Source organism: Dipodomys spectabilis, unplaced genomic scaffold (assembly GCF_019054845.1).
Source record: "Dipodomys spectabilis isolate Male_0828 unplaced genomic scaffold, ASM1905484v1 ptg000619l, whole genome shotgun sequence".
NCBI lineage: Eukaryota > Metazoa > Chordata > Mammalia > Rodentia > Heteromyidae > Dipodomys > Dipodomys spectabilis.
This window is the reverse complement of record NW_024871296.1, coordinates 421,245-428,326: the sequence shown is the minus strand read 5'-3', so window position 1 is coordinate 428,326 and position 7,082 is coordinate 421,245. Positions and strand designations below refer to the sequence as shown.

The following is a 7,082-nucleotide window of genomic DNA, read 5'->3' as shown; positions in this document are numbered from 1 at the left end:
GACAACATTGAAACAATAAAGCCAAGTCCAGTATGTAGATTTATGGGAGTGATATACAGAAAGCAAGACTCCTACGTGGAACATGGAGTATGAGGCCATTCTCATTCTAAATCATGCTTGCTAATCATGCAACTTTGTAGAAAGTAGAATAGAAGAATAATCCTGTTTCCAAAGCAAGTCAGATATAAGAGCATGGATCGTGTGATGGCCTACAGCCTGGCTTTCACTCCTGTGCATATAGGCTGTTTGACCATCGACATTGGGGGTGGCATGATCCGTTTATGGAATATACTGCCCATAAAAACCAACTATGATGTAAACAATGTTTGACAAGGTGTTAAGTCCAAAGTTACAGTGGTAAGGATGATTACTATTTAGCTTTTTTTTTTGGGGGGGGGTGTCCAATAGTAAGGCCTGAACTCTGGGCCTGGGCGCTGTCCCTCAGTCCTTCAGCTCAAGACTAGCCCTCTGCCACTTGAGCCACAGTGCCACTTCTGGCTTTTTTCTTTTTGCTTATGTGGTGCTGAGGAATTGAACCCAGGGCCTCAGGCATGCAAGGCAAGCGCTCTACCACTGAGCCACCTTTCCAGTCCTAGCTATTTTCTTTAAATAGTTAATTGCTTTTTAAAGTTTATCTGCTTATTTAATCTAGGAAATCAAAAGTTAATATTTGTGTTTTTTGGTGAAATTTGAAACTAGGCAAATAAAAGCACTCATTTTCCTCAAATTCAATATTTAAAATTATTAAAACTTTGTTCATATGTTCTAGTTGTCAGAAATTTGAGCCACACATGGTAGCTCATAGTTGTAATGCCAGCTATTAGGTCTTGACTGATACAGAGAGGATTATGATTTGAGGCTAGCCCAGGGAAACATTCACAATATTGGATCTCAATCAATATCTGAACACAATGCATTGTGCTTTATATTTCATCTACTCAGAAAAGGTGGAAAGAAGGATTGTAGACCATGCTGGCCTGGTCATAAACAGAAAACCCTGCCATAAAAATGGATAAAGCAGGGCTGGGAAGGTGGCTCAGTGGTAGAGCGCTTGCCTTGCATGCATGAGGCCCTGTGTTCCATTCCTCAGCACCACATAAGCAGAATAAAAAAAAGCCGGAAGTGCAACTGTGGCTCAAGTGGTAGAGTGCTAGCCTTGAGCTGAAGAGCTGAGGGACAGTGGCCAGGCCTAGAGTTCAGCCCCCCTCCCAAAAAAATAAGTATAAAGCAGAGCTGGGGGCCGGGGGCTCATGCCTGTAATCTTAGCTGCTCAGGCCGTGAGATCTGAAGATCACAGTTCAAAGCCAGTCTAGGCAGGAAAATCTGTGAGACTATTATTTCCATTAAACCACCAGAAAATCAGAAGTGGCACTGTGGCTCAAACAGTAGAGCACTTGCCTTGAGCTGAAGAGTGCAAGGACAGTCTCCAGGCCCAGAGTTCAAGCCACATGACCAAAAAAAAAAAAAAGTGACTAAAGCAAAAAGAGCAGGCATGTGGCTCACCTTTTAGAGGACCTACCTTAAGTGCATGAAGCCCTTAATTTAACTGCTAGTATAGAAAGCAGGAAAGGATGTGAAGAAAAGAAGTAAGGGAAGAATTATGATATAATCAAATACTAGAATAATAAGTATTAAATAAAGGGATTACAGGTATTTTATATGAAAAGATACTGATTATTTACTAAAAGGAAAATTATAAAATGTGGAATTCAGGCTGAAATACATGTACAACTTTTGTTTTTTTTTTGTAAAATGATACTTACGTGCCACTTTAGTTTAAAAGTAGTAAATGAGTTTAAAACAATATGAGTGGTTAGAAATGAATCATTATTTCTTATCACTTTTTCTGCTATATTCACCACTTACAAAATCGAAACAATGTTGGTCACTTTAATTATTAATTCATTAATTTAATCTTTCATCTTTAGTGTATAGTCTATTGTGCACATCATTTAAATGTTTGAATTATTTTTGTTTGTTTGCTTTTTATCCATCATGGATCTTAAACTCTGGCCTGGACAATGTCCCGTAGCTCTTCACCTCAAGGCTTGCACTCTACCACTTGAGCAACAGTGCCACTTCTGGCTTTTTCTGCTTATGTGGTACAGAGGAATTGAACCCAAAGGTTCCACATGCAAGGCAAACACTCTAGCTCTGAGCCAACTTCCCAGACCTGATTTCTATTTGTCCTTCAGACATGGGACTTGAACACAGGGCATGGATATTGTCCCAGAACTCCTTTGCTCAATGCTAGTACTCTACCATACCAGTTTAAACCACTTAGTGGTTAATTGGAAATAGCAGTCTCATGGGAACTTTTCTGCCCAGGTTGTCTTTAAACCACCATATTCATTTCTCAGCCTCCTGAAAAGGTAGGATTACAGGCATGAGCCACCTGAACCCAGCTGCTCATTTTTTAAAAAAAAAAAGTTATATGTTTAGTTCCCCCTCAAATACATACAAAGTGAGATGCAAATTAACTTTAAATACACCACCAATTGAAGATGTTGAGATTACAAGTGATTGCAATTTTTTTTTTACATATTTTTATATGTGGGGCTTGAACTCAGGGCCTGGGGGCAGTCCTTGTTTTTTTGTGCTCAAGGCTATCACTCTACCAGTTTGAGCCAGTGCCCCTTCTGGTTTCTTGCTAACCAGTTTATGAGATAATAGTCTCACAGACTTTCTTACCCAGGTTGTCTTTAAACCTCAATTATCAGATCTCAGCTTCCTGTGGTGCTACGATTACAGGCATGAGCCACTGGCACCATCTTTTTAAAAAAGGGACAACAATTCATAAGCCAGAAGCCTTGACTCATGCCTATAATACTACCTACTCCAGCGGCTGAGACCTGAGGATGATGATTTGAATCTAGTGGTGCAAAAACGTCCCTGTGAATCTTTTATCTCCCATAAACTGTTCAAGAAAATCCAGAAGTGAAGCTTTGTCTCAAGTGGTAGAGTGTACTCTTGAGCAAAAAAGAAGCTCAGGGATAGCACCTAGATCCTGTGATCACACTCCATTTCTTACACACACACACACACACACACACACACACACACACACGAAAAAGTAAATAGAAAATATGAAGAAATCAATGAAAAATTTGAATATTGTAAGGAATTTTGGGTTTAGAGGTATGACTCAGTTGGTAGGACAATAGCTATTGATTGAAACTATCAGATACCAAGGACATAAAAAAGAATTATCTGCTCTGTATTTTCTTATTCTCGTATGTTCTCATTTGGGAACACTCTTCTTCAAAAAAAAAAAATGTTTTAGCGGCTATATAGAGCAGGGTTACCTTTCTGTATGTCAGGTAACTAGTACATTTCCTTCCTTTTACATAATCTCATCTGTTCCCACATTCTCTTCCATACCCTCCCTCCCATCTTGACCCTCGACTTGCATGGTTCACTTTCATCAATGTCCAGTAGAGCCAGAGGGCTCTGCTGCTGCATTTTTTCACCCACTTCCCACTAATTCTGTGCCCTTCCCCCAACTTCCCTGTATATTAGGTGAAGAATACAGACTCATTAAAAAATGAAAAGACAAATTAAGAAAAGTTCCTTTGTTTCCTTATCATTGCACTTCAATATATATATATATATATATATATATAGTATTATATAGAAAAGGTGCTTGGGTATTATAACTTTGTGATTTTCGCCAAATGTTTCCTCTTCTGTTCTTACTGTAAATGATGTCTAGAATCCTGTACAGTATATCATATCCCATGGTGTTTTAAACCTCTCTTCCATATATCAGGGGAACAGGTACCATTTGTCAATTTGATGTTGGCTAAACTTTCTTAACATGATTTATTCTAGTGTCATCCATTTCCCTGCAAATGACATTATTTTATCCTTTCTAATGGCTCTGTAAAATTTCATTGTATATAGATGGCATAATTATTGGTTCCATTCATTTATTGTGGGGCATCTGGGTTGTGTACATTTCTTGTCACTGTGAATTGAGCAGCAAGGAACATGGTTGTGCAAATGTCCTTGCCATTTTCTAATTTCTCCACTTCCCCACCAACATTTGTTGTCTAATTCAAGATATTTGGATAAGATGGTATCTCAGAATTACTTTGATTTATATTTTCTTTATGGCCAGGGATGATGAACCTTTCCTGATATGTTTCTTTGCCATTCTTACCTCTTCTTATGAGAAGTCTCTCCTTAGCTCCTCTGCCCATTTGGTGATTCGTTTATTAGTTTTGGGAGGGGTAGTTTCTTGAGATCCATGTATACATTGAAAATTAGCCCTTTGTCTGATGTATTGCAGGCAAATATCTTTTCCCAATTTGTTGGCTGTGTTTTTAGTTTAGTGGCTATGTCTCTAGCCTGTGTAGGTTTTTTCCTTTGATGTAGTCCCATTTGTTGGGTTTCTTTCCTATCTGTTATGCCCCTGGGATTCTATTCAGGAATTTCCTGACAGTACCTTTATGTATTTTTTTAATTATCATTTTGATGGTAAAACTTTATTTACTTTTATAAATACATCGCAAAACAAAATTTTTCAAAAATACTTTCCCCCCAAAAAAATTTAAAAAATAAAGGAAAGCTCGTAATAGGTAGGCAGACTGTCTTGAGACCTCTTTTTGTTCTTAAGGAGAGCTCTCTGCTGTGTAGGGCAGGACAATCGCCACTCACCCAACACTGCCATGGGTTTGGCCTTGGGGAGAGAAAAACCCAGCCTGGACTGAGTGTCCTCTCCTGATCACAGCCATAGTTACACCTTCTAGTAATTAACACTATCTAGGATTATCTAGTATGAATCCTATTATAGTTGGGCTGTGCTTTATACAATGTTAACCATTGAGAACATATCTCTCTCTCTCTGCATATATGTGTGAATTATAAAGTATGAGTTGGACTCCAAGTTCAACAAACACAAGGTATTCTCTACATGTTCCCAGTGCCCTATGAGGCTCTCTCAACAAGCTGTTCATCTTTCCTGTTTAGATAACATTAAACACCATTGTTTTGTTAGGTCAAGAATAAAGATGAGGGGTGAAAATAAACTTTTGCCTTTAAACAGTTTATTATCCTCAACCCCAAACTAGGAGTTAAATTAGAAAACATTTTGTTGTTGTTGTCTCCAGAGTGATTACTCCATTACTGGTGAGGCCTGTGAGGTGTGGGGTACACCCCCAGCCTCCCCCATGCCCTGCTGGACCACAGCCAAGGCCACCCTGGGCCTTCCACTGGGCTCCATCCTTGAAAAGCTGCCTAATGGAGGGAGGTCAGGAAGATCTGCATTTACAAGTTTCCCAGAATGTGCTAGAACTTTTTTGGGTCAGTTTTATAGAACTTTCTTGGTCAGTTATATTCCACCTCAATCTCTCCAGTATTTTCCAAGCAGATCAAGTCACTTGCAGATAATGAAGAAGCTTTGTGACCCAGGGTCCATGGCTTGGAATCAAAGATAGTATCAGGAGGCCCAGGGGTCTCATGTATGGTAGAGATGTCCAGGTGATTTGAGTTTCTGACCTTCCTGTTCTCCATGAGGCCTGAGCAGTGCGGAGGGCAACGAGGAGGTGTCTTCTACAATAGCCACTGAAGTGAGGAAGGCAGAAGTTCAGCTGTTCCAATGGGCAGATGTGGAGAGGTTTCTAGAAGGGGATCAAGTCCACTGCTTTGGGCAGGAGTATCAGTACAGAAAGCAACAGAGAAATTAATTTTCTTTTCTGACTACTGAAAAGTGGAAAGATGCTCAAGTTTACCATTTAAAGGAACAATAGACATTTCTAAAATCTCTGTCTAAACTTTGGTTTTCTTTAAAAAACACACAAAAAACCAGGTCATCACAAAAAGTAATGTAAATGGAGGCTGTAGGCAGGTACTGTTCTGTCCGTGGCAGTCTTTTGTGTAAAGTAAGGCGTATTGGAGCTCCAATTTAACTGATGCAGTGGGGTTTACTGGCTATGCATGCCGAAGCAGTGCAAGTCGTCCGTGCCCTTGCTGTCGAAGCCTGGAAGGGGCTGACCATACTTGTCCACGCACCAACAGAAGCCCCGCTTTCTGCCTTTGGAGGGGCGACACTGCTTCTTCTTATAAAATCCTTTCTTGTCGCAGTTGGGGATGTGCACACCCCTGGGACTCAGCACATTGGGGAACTTCAGGTGATTCAGGGTGTCTTGCATCTCTCTAAGGAAGGGACCGTATTCTATCTCCAGTTTGGACTCCGAGGAGAAGGTCTGGGTGTCCGTGCTCTGGGACTCATAGTCGACTTTGTAGTGCTGGCTGTCCTTTGTGTGACCTTTCTTGATGGTGTCCAGCTTCGCGTGAATGGAATGGAACTTGGATTCAGGCACCCTATGTGTGCTGGGAGGGGCATGGCTCTCCAAGCTCCCCGTGCCTAGGTCCTCCTCTGACTCACTAGCATTTCCTGAGGCAGAGGGCGCCAGCAGCAGGTAGGCGCTCAGCCGGCCAGGACGCTGGCATTGGCGCAGAACCCGCGGCCATCCAGCAGCGCCTGCAGTGGGCGTGACTCGGTTGGTGGCAGCTGGCAGCTGAGCCCCTAGCTGCAGAGTTCTGTGTAGACACCTCACGGCTGGCCCTCCCGCAGAGCACATGTCAGGCAGCTGCCACAGCCTGGCTCGCGCACCAGCTCGGCACACGCAGGCACTGCAGGCAGAGGCTCGCACTGGGCCAGCGCGATCCCATCACAGTGCTCGCATTGCAAGATGGGACCCTCGTCACCGGTGGCCTGAGGAGCAGGGCCAGGGTGGTGAGTAGAGCTGCCCTGAGCGCCGGGCACCGCTGGAAGCATGACGCCCATTGCAGGGGCCAACTGGAGTAAGCAGTTACTGGGTCAAGGCACGCAGTGTGAGATTGTAGGATCTGGAGCGCAACTACCGGTGCTCGGCGTGCAGCTGCCCAGCTTCCACCTCAGTACCTATAAGTTCTAATGTCACCCTTTTTCTGTCTTATAGTAGTTTGGCTGATTTTAATGTAGTTAATCCATTTTGAGTTGATGTTAGTGCAAGCAGAGATCCACTTCCAGTTTTCTGCCTATTGATGTCCAGTTTTCCCAACACCAATAGTTGAAGAGGCTATGATGTCTGTGTATG

At 42.2% G+C, this 7,082-nt stretch overlaps 1 pseudogene; it reads right to left on the bottom strand.

Annotated features, from left to right (window-relative positions):
* Positions 1 to 5,924: 5,924 nt before the first annotated feature.
* On the bottom strand, positions 5,925 to 6,781 carry LOC122101037 (annotated as a pseudogene).
* Positions 6,782 to 7,082: the final 301 nt, after the last annotated feature.